Below are 20,121 nucleotides of genomic sequence, written 5' to 3' on the forward strand. Positions count from 1 at the left end.
GTATCGGATCGAAATATTAATTAGTAAATTGTTGTCCCTTTTTTTTGTCCTAATCCTCCTTCCCTTAAGGAAAGTCTGTTACATAACTTGGATGTTGTGTGTGCTCTAAAATTTTACCTTCAAGCAACTAAAGATTTTTGGCAGTCTTCTGCCCTGTTTTGTTTGTTTTTCTGGTAAATGTAAGGGTCAGAAGGCCACGTCTACTACCCTTTCTCTCTGTTGAGAAGTGTTATCTGGTTAGCTTATGAGACAGCTGGTCAGCTTACGGTTAATTCTACTAGGGTTGTCTCCTCTTCCTGGGCTTTCAAAAATGAAGCTTCAGTAGAACAAATTTGCAAGGCGGCAACATTATCCTCTTTGCATACTTTTTCCAAATTCAGCTGAGGCTTCTTTTGAGAGAAAGGTTCTTCAAGCGGTGGTGCCTTCTGTTTAAGTCCACCTGTCTTGTTCTCCCTCCCTCCCTTTCATTCTGTGTCCTCTAGCTTGGGTATTGGTTCCCACTAGTAATTGGAATTAAGGAGTGAACTCTCCATGCCATAGGAAAGAAAAGAAAACTATGCTTATCTGATAAATGTATTAATTTCCGAGCATGGAGAGTATATGACTCCACCCTTAAATAAATCAACAGGTTTTTTTTTGTTAAGCCTCAGGCACCTCTATACCTTTATCTTCTTTTTCCATTTCCCTTCGGCCGAATGACTGGGGGTTATGGGTAAGGGAAGTGACACTTAACAGCTCTTCTGGGGTGCTATTTGCCGCCTCCTGCTGGCCAGGAGGTGAATATCCCACTAGTAATTGGAATGAAGTTGTGGACTCTCCATGCCTGGAAAGAAAGAAATTTATCAGGTAAGCATACATTTTCTTTTACTTCACACAATGAGAGAAAAATAAATTTTAGTGAAAAATATTACTACTTCTAAACCAATATTCTGTGTCTTTGAAAAAATAATATAAACTTCATAAAATATCACAAAATTAAAGATATTACCTTGTTCAATGTGTTAATAATTTTTTATTCATAATCAGTGAATTTACTCAGTAAACATTAAAAGCCATTGGAAACCATGCCAAGATGTGGTGCCCCATCAAACCCTGCAACACCCAAATGAAATTATAAATAAAAATATATACTTATAAAAATACCTTATAAAGGGGGAACTTCCGGGCAGCGGCCATGTTCAGTCGCACAGCTGTATGCTGCTACAGCCTTTCCTTGAAAACCACAGAAAGTCACATCTTAGCTCATCGATCCACTTAATGTTCTCTTGGAACTGTCTTGTGATTTGAATTCTGCACCTACTGAACATAGTTTTGTAAGGATAGCTGCTGGCATCGGCACCTGAAGCCATTATACGATCTTGGCCTACTCTATACCCCCCGGCAGGACACCTTTGGCCCTGTCGTTATGCAGCACTTAATGTGCTTTACAGATACTGACTTTACCTATTCTCAGCGGGGATTAACTTACTATATATGCAGGATGGAGCAAGAGGAAGCTATCCTACTAGAACAGATCACCACTATCCTAAATGATCACTTTACACGGCTTATGAGTGACATAACTGCAGCATGGGGAAATACCGGTGATCATATTCAACAGCACAGCACGGACACAGTAAACGCGGTAACATCTAAACAGGAGTCTACCGAAGAAAGTACCATTTCAGTAAAACAGGTGGCGACATCTCCAACAGATGTGCACTACAATGAGAGAGTGCGGGCACTAGCTGATACGGAAAACTGTGAGAGTTTCAATACGGCGAACTTCACCATATAACCCACAACTCTTACCGCTTTACTTCCAGCCCCTTTGAAGACTCTGAGTCGACCTGCTCTGGTGAAAAGAGAGATCGCTAATCGAGCACTGAAGGTGAAGGGGCTAATGCCTAATGAGATTCCGGCTTGACAACCGGAAGGCAAAAGTGTCTTGACGCGGCGAGACGAAGGTGACTTAAGGGCTGCTAATTCAACCCCCCCGACAAGGCAGGGGACTAAAACATACTTGACCAGGAGATCCCTAGATCAGCAGTCGCCAACCAGTGGTCCATGAGAAGATGTTGGTGGTCCTTGACACCACCAAGCAGGAATTAATCTCCTCTGATGGTGTCACCCCCGCCGTGCCGCAACTCCCTACAGTGCCTGGCTGGACATCAGTGAAAACCAATGGAGAAGTTAAATTTCAATATCCCTACGCACATTGCGTAGTACTGCGCAACTTGCGTAGCTAGATTGTATTTTTAACTCCTCCCACACGGCGCGCTGCTCAGAGAAAAATGCTTCCGTTCTAAAGTCAGTAGAGGTTAGTATAGTCTTGGCTTGAAATATTGGAATTAAAGTATATAAAAAAATAAAATCTTAAAAAAATAAAAATAATTAACTTATATTTAATGTATTTGCTTCCCTTTACCTGTCTCTTTGTAGTAGTTTTCCAAATTCCTTTAGATGGACTTACATCACTGTTTGTCTTCCTTCACTCCATCTTCTTTTTTTTTTTTTTATTATATATTTTTCATTCTAATAATTTTCCAGAGCACAAAGCCATTCCACCAGAATTCCAGTAATTGCCATCCAGCAGATCAGCCATATCCCACCAGTATTATAGTAATTGCCAGTAACATCAGTCATGGTTAGCTCACATCCATATTGAGAGCTTTCTGATATAAACTTAATTTATAAGTTGTGGTCCTTTTAAACATAATTCATTTTTCCCTACTTTCTGCCTCTCTGTTTCCAGCTCAAAAGTTGGCACTGCTCTTTCATCTGTCATTTGAAAGTATGCTCTAAGTTCTGTCATTCAGTTCGTTAATTCCAAAAAATAATTCTTAAAAATGTGTAAATATATACATAATGTAAACTTAAATATGGCTATACTAGCTATGTATAGGATTCAAAATTGTGAGTTTAGTGGTCCCTGAGGTCTGAAAGGTTGGCGACCCCTGCCCTAGATGGTACCTTGCCTAAAATGAATACAGCACCATGGCTGCAATCGCTTCATCTCTTATTACTCCCATCACCCCCAAGCACCCAGTGTTGTGTTGGCCTTATACGGAAAAACAGGGACCATAGCAAGGTATTTCCCCGGAACATATTGGTTGATAAGGCGAGAAGCTCAGTCAAAATAGGCATTGGATGAACTCCTTTAGAAGTCCTATCCGGTTTCTGGGTAATCGCTCACACTACTGACCGCATAATAATGACTTATTTCCTTTGCTATCCAGAATCCGTGTTATGCTTGCTTGTTACTTTTTGAAACTCCTAATGATGGCTTATAAGTCTGAAGTTTAGAATATCTATTTACCATAACGTCTGTTTTGGGTATTATTTCATATGTTCATGTGTTTTGTTCATAAGAGTTTAGTACATTCTATTGCCTAATATTAGCTCTGTATTTTTTATTTTTGCTTGTTTAAAATATATTTATTGGGTTAATAGACAGTTAGCACCTACAATAGTGTAAGGGAAAAAAAAAAAGAGAGATAAAGAATGCAGATTTGTACTGGAAGGGGAACCCATATTTTCTAGTTCCAAGGAGTGAGTGAGTAAAGAGTGTCATCAAGGGGACATATAGGAAAGGGAAATGGAGGGGATGCACTTAAAAATCAAGTAGTTGTATGGAGGCAGGGAATATTCTATGAATAAGCTATTTTGTCACGCAAATATATATATATATATTGCTTACTGCCCTGTTATTGAATAAGGATATCATGTAGGGCTGCAGACGTGGTACATACATAATTAGATGTCCAATATTTACTGGCTCCTAACACAAGAACTGTATATTCCTCTTCTGAGCACAGGCAAACGGCTTGACATTAGTGCTTGCTCCCTTATAACTGCTAGGTAGCTATGGTTTACATTTATTGGAAATGAAATGCAAAGTTGTACAATATTACTATACCATTATGCTAGTTTCTAATGTTTTCTGGGGATTTTAAATTCTACTGAAATCGCTCACCATACTGTCTAGATGAGGGTCGGGCTGTTGGCGGCCGAGGCAGTCAGACCTATTTAATGTGGAAATTTTCCTTGATATGATAGCAAGTCACTATTGTTGAGGTCTCAGTGTTATTCAGGTGCTATGTTATCCACACAGCCCATACAAAGTCTGTCAGAGTGGTTATCATCACATTAGCAGAACCATAGTATGCCTTACTTGTTAGGGCTGATCTCTACTCCAGTTATGTTTGCATTAGTCAGGCTACAGAAGAGACCTTAGGTAGATAACAGTCATGCAAATTAAGTTGGCCTTCATGGATACTATACTTGTTCACTGAACCTGTCTGCGGCTATATCAGCTTATTATTTCAAATAGGAAACAGATCTTCTAGTTTTATATCAGGTCTCAGGGCAGTTTACTCAGTTTTCCCTTACTCCCTAGTCTGTCCGCATCTCATCTTAAATTTAGGGTCTGAGGGCCCATGAGCCACAGCATTTTGGATTAATGTGGTATACGGCTAACAGTTGAATGAGTCAAATCACAAATTAGATTCTAGATGATTGTTTTTTTCTTTCTTAATGCAATCCTACCTTAATGCTTAATACCCAAATGTGAAGGTCTCCAATCCTTAACTCCTAAACTGTACCAGAGTGGTTCAATCAGCTTAATTTCTAAACTAATATAAATATATATCATCCCCAGTTTTATTCTTCATATATCTTATAAAACAAGAAAACTGAAGTTCATTATGTGGGACCCAAAAGTTGCCCCCTATTGTCCAGGGCAGTCTTCTATAGCTTTGTTTTTATTTTGCGAGGTCCAAAAGTGGCCTCATTTGTTACTTAGAAGGCTCTTAGTTTAATCGGCAATTATGATGTTAACTATTAATCCTAATCTATGCTCTATCATTTTGATGTGTTTATATAGAATCAAATTTTTTCTCTCTCTCTCTTTGTATTGATTGTATTGAAAAACATTGCTTGTATGCCGTGAATTGAACTTCAATAAAAACCTTTTTTTTAAAAAATAAAAATACCTTATAAAATAAGTAGTTGTGCAATATAAAGCTTAAACAAATTATGTTATTTTATTTTAATGTCCTTTTATTAAGACCGCAGTGTCCACGTCTCAGGGTTTGCATACACCACAGTGCCCTTCTATCTAACTCCTTATCTAATTGTCCTCCCCTCCAAGAGAAGGAGACAGATTCTATGCCTAACCATAGTAGTGAGTTGTGTTAATTAAAATTTTCTTCTTAAACGGGAAGAGTCCACAGCTGCATTCATTAGTTTTGGGAATTCAGAACCTGGCCACCAGGAGGAGGCAAAGACACCCCAGCCAAAGGCTTCAAATACCTCCCCCACTTCCCTCATCCCCCAGTAATTCTTTGCCTTTCGTCACTGGAGGTTGGCAGAGTAGTGTCAGAAGTATGAGAGAGTCTCTTTTGGAGGGTAGTACTCTTCGAAATGGAGTTTTAAGTAATCCTGTCAGCCTCTCAGTGAGAGCATGGATGAAGGTTAGAGTCCGGAGATGCAGGGAGAGTCTTTCTGCCAAACCATCCTGACTCGTATTAACAGCTCCTTGGCAATCAGCGTTGACGAGTTTCGCTGCCTGCCTTTATTCACTCAAGTCTATGTCAGAAGTGAGGCTACTATCTGTCACACTTGAAGGGTCGTGTTCCTGTTCCACGGTGCAGATTCCGGTAAGATTGTTTCATTTTATTTTGATATGTGAATGTAATGTTAACGAAAGAGGGTTATCTCCTGAGGGGGTTATTGAACAGGGGGGATTTTAATCATGTTTGTTATATGGTTCTATCTGCTAATGTGTAGCAATACTTCGGCTCATGGCTTTTACTTAACATAACGGCCTTATCTTAATGGCGCAATCTCTTGAGATTGTGTGCCCTTTTTGTGACTGGCACATTGTTTTTTGTGCGGTTACGTTGTTTTTCACTTTCGTATGGTGACTGTGTGGCGACAGAGAGAGTCTGCTCATGGGTTATCTGGTTCACAGGAGGTGGTGAGTGCCCCAGCCATTGGGGGTGTGAAAAGGGTGCCAGTTAGTGTTTGTCATTTTTGTAATCCCAAGATTATTTAAGATTCTGATATCTTAGACACGGATGTCTCCAATACGGAGAATGTGTCTTGTAATGAATATGAAATGGCACGGGTTATCCATGCCCATCAGTTATGTTATGATTGCCGTTCTAGAGTACTCTCTTCTCCCGAATCAGGGACCTTAGAGTGCGATGAGCCATCTGCCTCTAAGGTTTCCATGTCCCGTGAGGCGCATGCTCCAGACCCTTTCTTGGCTACGCAAGCATGTGTCTCTATGGCCTTTATGGCTTGTTTTCTCCAGAGGTTACCTCACAGTTCCGCATGGCCATTTCTATGGTGCTGGCTCATTTTATATCTCCCAAGTGAAATATATTTAAGATACTGTTCGTGTTCTGTTAACCAGGGCCTGTCGGGCGTGGGATCAGTTTGGCCTCCTGGGTAAGCGTTGGCCTCTGAGGCTTCAGGGGCCCCAACCTCAGGGCCGGGGTCTTTCATTGATCTGGTGAGGGATGATTTTGCCTTCCATTATAGGCTGGCACATCTTAGTTTCCTTTTAAAACATGTTTTGGTGATGTTAGAGGATTCCAGTCCTAGTGGGCCGAGGGATCCGAGGCCTTAGATGCTGGATGGCAAGATGGATTAGACGTTTGGGGATGAAGCTAATCTCCTTACCATCTCCGTTTTTCCTTTTTTTCTTTTATGTTTCGGTTCCAGTTCTGAGCTTGGGTGAATGGGGCCTCTGATCGGCTGGTCCCATTGGCGTTTCCGTTCACCTTGGGCATTCACCCGCGGGTGCTGCCTTCCTTTTATTTTAATCCGGATGGATGTGTTTGATTTGTTTTTCTCATGTCTGATATTCTTCTGTTTTGGGAACTTTCTTCTCTGGAACCAATACTTGTGATTTTGTGGTCACGTGGGCACTTCCACGGAAGTTGTGCACTTTTGGATAACAGAGTTATGTTTTCTAGTTCAGTTATCGAACCTTTGGGTCAAATTTTCTTGGACCTTGGGCAGTTCTGGAGTGTCCTTATACCAGGCAGGTACTGGTCGGACGCTTTCTGCTGTTATTTGGGTTCATGTCACCCTTGTGGTGCTGATTTAATCCTGTAGGATTCTGAATGTCACTTAGCCTATTGATATGGACTCCGGGCTCGGATCCTATTTCGAAGTATGAGGCCTAGTGTGTAGATCCAACGCTTCCGAACAGAGGGTTGTGAGTTCTGATCTAAGGTCGACTTTTTCTGGCTATTCGCCTTGGATATGGGCCTGAATTTTTCAGACATCATCATGGTTCTTAAGGGTCCCAGGGGACTCAGAACTGTAGTTTCCATTCCTTGGAGTTGGGAGATGTGAATGACCTCCGTGGTCTAGTGTTCCGAGTGGTGAATGATTTGCGTCCTCACTTGAGGTTTCTTCCGGATGGTGACTCTTTAGCCTTATAGCATTATTTTGTTGTGGCGGAGTCTCCTTCCTTCCCATCTTGGGTTGGGTCATCTGGTCTGGAAGTGCAGGCATGACCTTCCTTTGCTCAGCGTTGCGTTTGCTCTAAGAGGTGGAGTGCAGGGCTTACCCTGCCTTCTGTGGGGAGCTGCGAGGCTCCCAGCCTTTACCCTGTTAAAGGGGTTTTTGGGTAGACCGATCCTGCAAGGATCTCTGGAGGCTGTTGTCTTTTCCATATAGGATCTATCCTTGGTCTTACCATGGTCTTTCGACGATCGGGTGTTATCTTCGACCTAGTTGCAATCTAGCCTTCGGGCTTGAAAGTGGAGGTCCGAGGTCGGTTACAGACTGTCGCCCTTCTGGGGTCAGGTAGATGACCATTTATCCTCAATGCTCTGTTGGAGCTTAGTGGAGGGTGGTTTCCGTCTAGCTCACTGGGATGGCAAGCAGAAGGTTCAGGGTTCACATTCACCTTCATGTGCTGGTTGTTACCTTTCCACAGTGCATAACAAGTAGTTAAGCTTGTCTACGAGGGTTTACCTTGTGATCCAGGAGCACTGGGTACCGATCTTAAGCTGGTCAAGAGTTCTTCAGACTCTTGGGTTTGAGGCTGTTGCTAGGTTGTTAAGTCTATGGACTTTAGATGGTTCGCTCCTAATCATAGGAGGCAGCTTGGGGTTCCTCAGGAAGTTAGATCTTTTGATTGTTTCCATTTTTTGAGGACTCTGGCCTAGGTCCATGTCTCTCCCTAGATAAGGCTTGGATGGTTCTGTTTAACCTTAGGTTTTGTCTTCCCGTGTGTCCCTTGGAAGGGGGCGAGGTTCTGTTTCTCATGGGAGATTCCTATCTGCCTGAGGCTTAGCTTCAAGGTTTCTCTGACGCGTCCCTACTGGTCTTCTGGGGCATTTGATGTTCCTTGTAGACTCCAGGTGTCTTTTCAACTGGGCTGACGATACTGACCGAGGGGTCTCGCCTCTGTGGTAGGGTGGTTTCAGTTACTTTAGTTCCCTTTTCTCACCTAGGGTGGGGGATGGGTTCTTGTGTGTTCTCCTTGTTTGGAGTTACCTCAGTATCTGTGAAGACCTGTGGGTCCGTGTTTTTCTTGCCTTGTAGGGGTTTTTTCCTTCTTGCGTTCTCAGAATCTTGGAATAGGGAGATGTGGAGTAGTGACTGGCTCCACCGTTCCTGAAGCAGAAGGCTGTGGGTTTGAACCCAGGAAAGGCTCCTGTTGATTGTTGGATTCTGATATTTAGATGCTGGGGTCTGAGAGCTCTCTTCCCTTGGGAAGTGTTCCTCTTTATGGAAGACAGCAGTGTAGGGGGTCTCGAACCCGAGCACAAAGTCTGTCCCGACTCACGGTAGCATGCCGGTTTTAGTAGCGGTCAGAGTTCTACTCGAGGTTTTTGCTCCTCGTAGATCCATCCTTTTCTTCCAGAGGTCTGGGACTCTTGTATTTGGTCTTTGACTAGCCTTTGGGCTGGGACCATTACCCTGGAGGGAAGGTTGGGGATCGGTTGCTCTATGCAGTGTTGTTCGTTTTTCTTTCTTCAGTCTGTCCTCTCCTTCGGTGGGAGGACTTTGAATGTCCTTCTCTTTTCTGACGGCGTCTGCTGCTGGGAGGGGACGCTCCTTGTAGCACGGTACTCTAGTTGGGAGCTATTGTCGAGATTTTTGGCGCTATTTGGTGGTTTGAGTTCCACAATGGTTGGGTCAGCCTTCCTACCTGGAAGCTGGTCATTGCAAGTTCTTTTTTCAGGTGGCCTGGTGTTCTCTTGGAGAGCTCTTTGTTAGCTGCTGGGATAGTTATCCTGTCTCTGCTGTCTATGCTTGTCTAGCCTGAGGGTTTCGATGCATCAGGGAACTTGTGGTTTTCTAGAGCACCTTTTGTGGTACGGTGCTGTGTCAGGAATATGAGGGTGACCCTCGGGTCCTCTTTGGGACTTTTTTCCCTGAGTATGGACTTTTTTTCAGGTCCTTGTTCTTCTAGGGAGTTCGTCTCCCTGGGCGATAGTATTGCGACAACCTTGGGTTGTTCTAAGTTTGTTTTGAACCAATGTGGGATGGTCCTTTGGATCTCTCGGGGGGATCTATTCTCCCTCTCGGGGGCAGATAGAGGTCCTTGACTTTCAGGTCGGGGGTACTTTTCATGGGAGTCGAGAGCCATGGGGCTGAGTGGTCTCTAGCATGGCTATGCTGGTTGTGTGACTGATGTGCAGTTACCTGGGCTCCAGGGTTTTTACCCGTGTCGTTTATTTTTTAGGGTGTTGGGTAATTTCAGGCTGCGGTGCCTTTCTAAGGGGCCGCCTTTTTGTACCCACCTTTTGTTTGCATTCAGTGTCCTCTAGCTTGGGTATTGTTTCCCAAAAGTAATGAATGCAGCTGTGGACTCTTCCTGTTTAAGAAGAAAAACATACATTATTCTTACCTGATAATTTTCTTTTTTTCTGACGGGAAGAACCCACAGCTCCCGCCCGCGTTTTGTCTGTGAGGTTGCAGTATTTTTTTGTTCTTCTGGCACCTATTTCTCCTACTGTTCCTCGTTCCCTTGGCAGAATGACTGGGGATTGAGGGAAGTTGGGAAGGTAGTTGAAGCCTTTGGCTGGGGTGTCTTTGCCTCCTCCTGGTGGGCAGGTTCTGAATTCCCAAAAGTAATGAACGCAGCTGTGGACTCTTCCCGTCAGAAGAAAAGAAAATGATCAGGTAAGCATAATTTTATGTTTTTTACAGTGTAACAGTACTTCATGATCCTCATGTTTATGCTCGATCTTATTCAAATGTTCTAAATTATGATTATGATTAATTATGATTTTGAGGAATTTTGGGATTTCACCCAAATACTGGATCTTAAAGTTACAATGCAATAAAATATAGCTGCAAGCAGCAATGGAGGTGGACAAGCGTATCACCTTTGCAATGGCATGCCTAACCATATGACCAATACTTTCAACATGAACAAATGTAACTCTAGGTCACAATATATAGGTATACAGCAAAATTCACAGCTTTTAACATAAGCGGTTGCAAAGTAACACATTTTTTAAATGTTTGTGTGAACCATGGTTGCCAAAGGTTGTGACAAATTACTTCAACATGAACAACTGGCTCTAGGTCACAATATAAGGTTATACAGCACGTTTCACTGTTCAAACATAAGTGATTACGGGAAAATAGATTTTCAAAATGTTTGCATAAAACAAGATGGCTGCCAGATCATGTGATATAGAGCCTCCATATTATGCACAATAGTGCTCACTATAGATGTTAATAAACATGGCAAAAATAAAGCGTTCTTGTTTTATTATTTAAAAAGATTAAGCGTTTTCGAACAATTCAAAATGGCTGCCAAACCACATGACTGATTTGACTTTTCTTGAATAAATCTGAATATTGGTCGTAAGATAACTCTATAAACCAAATTTCACACCTGTGCCATAAGAGGTTTTGGAGAAGATTTTTTAAAAACTGCGCATACAAAACAAAATGGCTGCCACACAGTGTAATGTATGGCTTTGAAATTGCACATACTAATGCTCACCATAGACTTCTACAATTTACTGAAGTTTCATGAAAATTTGTAAATGTTTTTCCTTCTTAATATGAGGAGAGTCCACAGCTTCAGTCCTTACTTGTGGGAAATACAGAACCTGGCCACCAGGAAGAGGCAAAGGCACCCCCACCTCCCTCATCCCCCAGTCATTCTTTGCCTTTTGTCACAGGAGGTTGGCAGAGAAGTGTCAGAAGATTTCGGAGTAGTTCCTTAGGCCTAGATTTGGAGTTTGGCGGTAGATGGGCTGTTAACGCTCCGCGGGCTTTTTTCTGGCCGCACCATAAATTTAACTCTGGTATCGAGAGTTAAAACAAATGCTGCGTTAGGCTCCAAAAAAGGAGCGTAGAGCATTTTTACCGCAAATGCAACTCTCGATACCAGAGTTGCTTACGGACGCGGCCGGCCTCAAAAACGTGCTCGTGCACGATTCTCCCATAGGAAACAATGGGGCTGTTTGAGCTGAAAAAAAACCTAACACCTGCAAAAAAGCAGCGTTCAGCTCCTAACGCAGCCCCATTGATTCCTATGGGGAAACACTTCCTACGTCTGCACCTAACACCCTAACATGTACCCCGAGTCTAAACACCCCTAACCTTACACTTATTAACCCCTAATCTGCCGCCCCCGCTATCGCTGACCCCTGCATATTTTTTTTAACCCCTAATCTGCCGCTCCGTAAACCGCCGCAACCTACGTTATCCCTATGTACCCCTAATCTGCTGCCCTAACATCGCCGACCCCTATGTTATATTTATTAACCCCTAATCTGCCCCCCACAACGTCGCCGACACCTACCTACACTTATTAACCCCTAATCTGCCGAGCGGACCTGAGCGCTACCATAATAAAGTTATTAACCCCTAATCCGCCTCACTAACCCTATCATAAATAGTATTAACCCCTAATCTGCCCTCCCTAACATCGCCGACACCTAACTTCAATTATTAACCCCTAAACTTCCGATCGGAGCTCACCGCTATTCTAATAAATGGATTAACCCCTAAAGCTAAGTCTAACCCTAACACTAACACCCCCCTAAGTTAAATATAATTTTTATCTAACGAAATAAATTAACTCTTATTAAATAACTTATTCCTATTTAAAGCTAAATACTTACCTGTAAAATAAACCCTAATATAGCTACAATATAAATTATAATTATATTATAGCTATTTTAGGATTAATATTTATTTTACAGGCAACTTTGTAATTATTTTAACCAGGTACAATAGCTATTAAATAGTTAAGAACTATTTAATAGTTACCTAGTTAAAATAATAACAAATTTACCTGTAAAATAAATCCTACCCTAAGATATAATTAAACCTAACACTACCCTATCAATAAAATAATTAAATAAACTACCTACAATTACCTACAATTAACCTAACACTACACTATCAATAAATTAATTAAACACAATTGCTACAAATAAATACAATTAAATAAACTAGCTAAAGTACAAAAAATAAAAAAGAACTAAGTTACAGAAAATAAAAAAATATTTACAAACATAATAAAAATATTACAACAATTTTAAACTAATTACACCTACTCTAAGCCCCCTAATAAAATAACAAAGACCCCCAAAATAAAAAATTCCCTACCCTATTCTAAATTAAAAAAGTTACAAGCTCTTTTACCTTACCAGCCCTGAACAGGGCCCTTTGCGGGGCATGCCCCAAGAATTTCAGCTCTTTTGCCTGTAAAAAAAAACATACAATACCCCCCCCCAACATTACAACCCACCACCCACATACCCCTAATCTAACCCAAACCCCCCTTAAATAAACCTAACACTAATCCCCTGAAGATCTTCCTACCTTGTCTTCACCATCCAGGTATCACCGATCCGTCCTGGCTCCAAGATCTTCATCCAACCCAAGCGGGGGTTGGCGATCCATAATCCGGTGCTCCAAAGTCTTCCTCCTATCCGGCAAGAAGAGGACATCCGGACCGGCAAACATCTTCTCCAAGCGGCATCTTCGATCTTCTTCCATCCGGTGCGGAGCGGGTCCATCTTGAAGCAGGCGACGCGGATCCATCCTCTTCTTCCGATGTCTCCCGACTAATGACTGTTCCTTTAAGGGACGTCATCCAAGATGGCGTCCCTCGAATTCCGATTGGCTGATAGGATTCTATCAGCCAATCGGAATTAAGGTAGGAATTTTCTGATTGGCTGATGGAATCAGCCAATCAGAATCTAGTTCAATCCGATTGGCCGATCCAATCAGCCAATCAGATTGAGCTCGCATTCTATTGGCTGATCGGAACAGCCAATAGAATGCGAGCTCAATCTGATTGGCTGATTGGATCAGCCAATCGGATTGAACTTGATTCTGATTGGCTGATTCCATCAGCCAATCAGAAAATTCCTACCTTAATTCCGATTGGCTGATAGAATCCTATCAGCCAATCGGAATTCGAGGGACGCCATCTTGGATGACGTCCCTTAAAGGAACAGTCATTAGTCGGGAGACATCGGAAGAAGAGGATGGATCCGCGTCGCCTGCTTCAAGATGGACCCGCTCCGCACCGGATGGAAGAAGATCGAAGATGCCGCTTGGAGAAGATGTTTGCCGGTCCGGATGTCCTCTTCTTGCCGGATAGGAGGAAGACTTTGGAGCACCGGATTATGGATCGCCAACCCCCGCTTGGGTTGGATGAAGATCTTGGAGCCAGGACGGATCGGTGATACCTGGATGGTGAAGACAAGGTAGGAAGATCTTCAGGGGATTAGTGTTAGGTTTATTTAAGGGGGGTTTGGGTTAGATTAGGGGTATGTGGGTGGTGGGTTGTAATGTTGGGGGGGGTATTGTATGTTTTTTTTTACAGGCAAAAGAGCTGAAATTCTTGGGGCATGCCCCGCAAAGGGCCCTGTTCAGGGCTGGTAAGGTAAAAGAGCTTGTAACTTTTTTAATTTAGAATAGGGTAGGGAATTTTTTATTTTGGGGGTCTTTGTTATTTTATTAGGGGGCTTAGAGTAGGTGTAATTAGTTTAAAATTGTTGTAATATTTTTATTATGTTTGTAAATATTTTTTTATTTTCTGTAACTTAGTTCTTTTTTATTTTTTGTACTTTAGCTAGTTTATTTAATTGTATTTATTTGTAGCAATTGTGTTTAATTAATTTATTGATAGTGTAGTGTTAGGTTAATTGTAGGTAATTGTAGGTAGTTTATTTAATTATTTTATTGATAGGGTAGTGTTAGGTTTAATTATATCTTAGGGTAGGATTTATTTTACAGGTAAATTTGTTATTATTTTAACTAGGTAACTATTAAATAGTTCTTAACTATTTAATCGCTATTGTACCTGGTTAAAATAATTACAAAGTTACCTGTAAAATAAATATTAATCCTAAAATAGCTATAATATAATAATAATTTATATTGTAGCTATATTAGGATTTTTTTTACAGGTAAGTATTTAGCTTTAAATAGGAATAAGTTATTTAATAAGAGTTAATTTATTTCGTTAGATAAAAATTATATTTAACTTAGGGGGGTGTTAGTGTTAGACTTAGCTTTAGGGGTTAATCCATTTATTAGAATAGCGGTGAGCTCCGATCGGAAGTTTAGGGGTTAATAATTGAAGTTAGGTGTCGGCGATGTTAGGGAGGGCAGATTAGGGGTTAATACTATTTATGATAGGGTTAGTGAGGCGGGTTAGGGGTTAATAACTTTATTATAGTAGCGCTCAGGTCCGCTCGGCAGATTAGGGGTTAATAAGTGTAGGCAGGTGTCGGCGACGTTGAGGGGGGCAGGTTAGGGGTTAATAAATATAATATAGGGGTCGGCGGTGTTAGGGGTAGCAGAATAGGGGTACATAAGGATAACGTAGGTGGCGGCGCTTTGCGGTCGGTGGATTAGGGGTTAATTATTTTAAGTAGCTTGCAGCGACGTTGTGGGGGGCAGGTTAGGGGTTAATAAATATAATACAGGGGTCGGCGGGGTTAGGGGCAGCAGATTAGGGGTACATAAGTATAACGTAGGTGGCGGTCGGCAGATTAGGGGTTAAAAATTTTAATCGAGTTTTCCTAAAGGGTAGAGAGCCCAAATCATTTCACTATAAATTTGGTAAAAGCTATTACGCATCCCATACACAAAAAAAAATACAAGGAGTTGGCATCTTGATCAGAAAGGGGATCCCTTTTCAGGAGCTCTCCGTCAACCGAGACAGAGAAGGCAGATTTCTTATAATAACGGGCCTACTATATGGCCTTCCCATCACACTTGCCTCAATATATGCACCACACACAAAACAACACTCCTTTATTAAAAAAGTATTAAATGAGGTCCTTGATATCCAAAAAGGTACACTAATTATTGGAGGCGATCTTAACCTCCCTTTAAACCCTAATATGGACAGCTCCACTCACAATGTTTCTATCTCTAAAAATAACGTCAAGAAAGTGAATAATACCCTACAACAAAGGGGTTGCTTAGACATATGGAGAGTGATGCACCCGGACACCATCGACTACACATTTTATTCCTTTCCTCACAAAATGTATAGCAGGATCGATTACATATTCACAGATATAACAAGTATGAGCTTAGTAAGGTCCATAGACATCACACCGATGACATGGTCGGACCATGCGGGGGTATGTTGTGCCCTAATGTGGCCTTCTAAACCTATCACAAACTACATATGGAAGCTAGATGATAGCCTACTATTAGATCCTGCTATTAAATTAAAAATACAAAACAGGATTGAAGACTTTTTCCTACATAATAAACACACAGACACATCCCCACAAACCAATTGGGAAGCCCATAAGTGTACTATTAGGGGTGAGTTGATGGCTTGCAAAGCATACCTTTCCAAGCTACGGAGAGAAGCGACCAATAACCTTCTCATAGAAATATCCCAACTAGAGAAAACCCATAAAACAAATCCAAAAGACGAATCCATTCTGCAAACATTACAGACTGCGAGATTTAGACTAGTTTCTATCCTGGGGAAGGAACAAAATAGAAAAGCCTTCCTATTCAAACAACACTCATACATTGATTTAAATAAACAAGGTCGCTCTCTGGCCAGATATATAAGGAAAAAAACAAAGTCTAACTATATTCTCCACATAAAAGATAGTGAAGGTAGATCCCACCGAACTACACAGGCAATTGCAGAAACATTTAGAAAGTACTACTACAAACTATATAATCTTCCTTCGCATTCGCAAACAGAAAGCCCAGTTAGTCACTCTCGAAAACAACTAATATCAGAATACCTCTCTAAACTAAAACTCCCCCATATAACCCAATTACAAAAAGAAGCGTTAGACGAGCCGTTCTCACTAGAAGAGCTTCAACTTGTACTTAAAAACTTACCCAACGGCAAAGCTCCAGGCCCTGACGGCTACACTTACAAATACTTCTTAACCTTTGCAGAACAACTATCCACACACCTATTGCAATATTTCAACTACATAGACTCTACCCACCCTTTTTCAGGACCAGCCCTAGAAGCCCATATATCCGTACTACTGAAACCTCAAAAATCCCCTATCGAACCCACCAGCTACCGCCCAATATCCCTGCTAAATACCGATATCAAAATATACTCAAAATTACTAGCAAATAGAATTAACAATCTGTTACCCGACCTCATACACCCTGACCAAGTGGGATTCGTTCTGGGGAGGGAAGCGAAAGACAACACAGTCAGGGCCTTGAACACAATCTTTTATGCCCAAAACCATAAAATGCCACTAATAGCACTCTCTATCGATGCAGAGAAGGCTTTTGACCGTGTTGCCTGGGACTACCTACAAATGACACTCCAAGCCATGGGATTTGGGGAGAAAGTGATACAAAACATAATGTCTCTATACACTAGCCCTAGCGCTAGGGTACTAATAAATGGAACCTTATCAGGCCCGTTTACAATATCTAACGGGACACGGCAGGGATGCCCACTATCGCCCTTGCTCTTCGCTTGCGTAATTGAAACATTAGCAGTTAGGATTAGATCCCTCCCAGATATAGCAGGACTCACAATAAATGATCAACAATACACCATATCTCTATTCGCTGACGACTTGTTATTCACCTTGACCAACCCCCTGACCTCGTTACCCCTGTTGGTTAGAGAATTCCAGGTTTTCCATAATGTGTCCAACTTCCTAGTCAACATTACAAAATCCGAAATACTAAATATTACCATCGGACCGGAAGAATCAGAACAATTAGTAACTCTATCCCCATTTAAATGGAACAAGTGCCATCTTAAATACCTAGGCATATACCTAGCCACTTCTACAGAGGCACTGATTCAACTCAATTATGAAAAAATTAAATCCGAAATAATTAGAGATCTCTCGACTTGGAGATCCAAAAAACTATCATGGCTGGGTCGCATTAACCTAATAAAAATGAATGTATTCCCCAGAATCTTATATATTCTTCAAACCCTGCCTATCCCATTACCAGAGAGATACTTACCTTCCCTACAATGTGCTCTCAGTGATTTTGTATGGCATAAAAAGCACCCAAGAATTAATAAAACTATTATGTCCCTCCCCAAGTTACAAGGAGGTTTAGGCCTTCCTAACCTAATGTATTATAGGTACGCGATATTCCTACAAAGAATTGTAGACTGGAGTATTCATAAACAACACAAAAGGTGGGTTGTCATGGAACATAGCATAGCGCAATCCCAAAACCTTAGCAGCCCATGTTGGGCTTTTAAACACCCCCAAGACGAACACCCCCAATCGACCATTACTATTACAGAAACCTATCGATCATGGCATAAGCTACTAACCTTATTCCCATACCTTTCCTCTAGGCCCTCTCCATTGACATCCCTAATTAAAAACGGAGAGCTTGATCTAGGTCCCAACATAAACAAACATTCCTATCCCTCACATCTCCAAGATTTTCCGGTTTTCTGGATGGTCCACAACGAACAGATCAAATCACAAACAGACTTAATACAACAGGGTTTCTCCTGCTTGACTAATTGGTTCACATACCAACGAATATACCACCTCCTCATGACTCATGACCAATCTCCCAATATGACCAGACCATTAACCTCATTTGAACAGTTATGCATCAGAGAACCACCAATCCGACATACCTTATCACTAATCTATAAAATACTGATCACACCATTTCCGGGTTACCCCATTCCCTATATGGAAAGTTGGGAGAAGGATTTAGGGATAATAATCCCACTACACATCAGATCAAGAATAATAGGTGCAACACTTAAGACCTCTATCTCCACAGCCACTATGGAAATTAACCTAAAATTACTACATAGATGGTACTACACACCTAACAAACTTCACCGACTATTTCACAAATCGCAAAACAAATGCTGGCGCTGTGGACATGCCAACAGTGGCATGGCCCACATGTGGTGGTGGTGCACAGTTATACATAATCTTTGGAAGTCAGTCATTCTAGAGATAGAAGACATACTCGAACTACAATTTCCTATGGACCCTCTAATCTGGTTACTAAATAAACCTCCCAAAATTAAACATAAACCCTCCCTTAAATTATTCTTTATTATGTCAAATAGTGTAAAATTTCTAATAGCTAAGAACTGGAGGTCGCGAGATCCCCCAACTATAGAGATGTGGGTTAATAGAGTTTCTGAATTGGTTCATCTCGAGGAACTATATTACTTAAAAACAGACAGAATGGAAGTTTATGCTCAAGTTTTATCACTATGGGAAATATACCTTAAAGATAGATAGGTGGATTCCATATCATACATTAGTTATATAGAAACACAATGGAGTTTATTGTTGAGAACCCCCCCCCCCTTCTGCAATATCATAATGAAAAAGAAGTGTTTGAAATTCAGACAGAATTCCCTTGTTCTATGTTGCATTTCTTTATTCACTTGTAAAGAGTTAAATCTTCTGATAAGTGCTTGCTGGTCCAGTCCAATGTTGTATTGTTGTTATAATAGTAAAATTGAATCGGCCCAATATCTAGCATGTACTGTTACATCAAATATGTATGAAACTGGAGCTGCGTCTCCATAACCTGTAATCCTGTTTTTATTATCTCAATAAAGCTGATTCAAAAAAAAAAAAAAAAAAAAAAATTTAATCGAGTGGCGGCGATGTGGGGGGAGCTCGGTTTAGGGGTACATAGGTAGTTTATGGGTGTTAGTGTACTTTAGGGTACAGTAGTTAAGAGCTTTATAAACCGGCGTTAGCCAGAAAGCTCTTAACTCCTGCTATTTTCAGGCGGCTGGAATCTTGTCGTTAGAGCTCTAACGCTCACTTCAGAAACGACTCTAAATACCGGCGTTAGAAAGATCCCATTGAAAAGATAGGCTACGCAAATGGCGTAGGGGGATCTGCGGTATGGAAAAGTCGCGGCTGAAAAGTGAGCGTTAGACCCTTTAATCACTGACTCCAAATACCAGCGGGCGCCCAAAACCAGCGTTAGGAGCCTCTAACGCTGGTTTTGACGGCTACCGCCGAACTCTAAATCTAGGCCTTAGGAAGGGTATCTGCCCTTCGAAATGGGACTGGAGTTTTAAGTAGTCTTGTCAGCCTCTCAGTGAGAGCATTGATGAAAGTGAGAGTCTGGAGATGCAGGGAGAGTCTTTCTGCGAATCCATCCAGACTCATATTAACAGCTCCTTAAGCAATCAGCATTGACGAGTTTCGCTGCCTGCTTTCTTCACTCAAGTCCATGTCAGAAGCGCTGCTACAATCTGTCAAACTTGAAGGACCGTGTCACTGTTTCACGGCAAAGATTCTGATAAGATAGTTTCATTATTTTACACACATGTTAACGATAGAATACAGGGTCACAGTGGGACTCCTTTATCTTTATGGAATCAAGGATTAATATCTCCTGAGGGGGATTATTGAACAGTGGGATTTTTTAAATCATATTTGATAAGTGATTTCTACTGCTTATGCGTAAGAATGTTTGGGCTCTTTGGCTGAAACGGAATGTAAGGTTATTTTCATTTTGAGAGCTGCACAGTTTCTTTATCTTAAGATGGCACGCTTTTTCCTCAGCAGGTCCTGCATGAACACCATGTGACCGGGAGTGCTCACGTTTTTTCCCCCCTTCCGATTCCGGTCCGGGTGTCTGCGGAGAGGAGCATCTTCTCTATCTGTCTGGGTCATAGGAGGTGGTGAGTGC

The sequence above is a fragment of the Bombina bombina genome, chromosome 8, assembly GCF_027579735.1.
Source record: "Bombina bombina isolate aBomBom1 chromosome 8, aBomBom1.pri, whole genome shotgun sequence".
Taxonomy (NCBI): domain Eukaryota; kingdom Metazoa; phylum Chordata; class Amphibia; order Anura; family Bombinatoridae; genus Bombina; species Bombina bombina.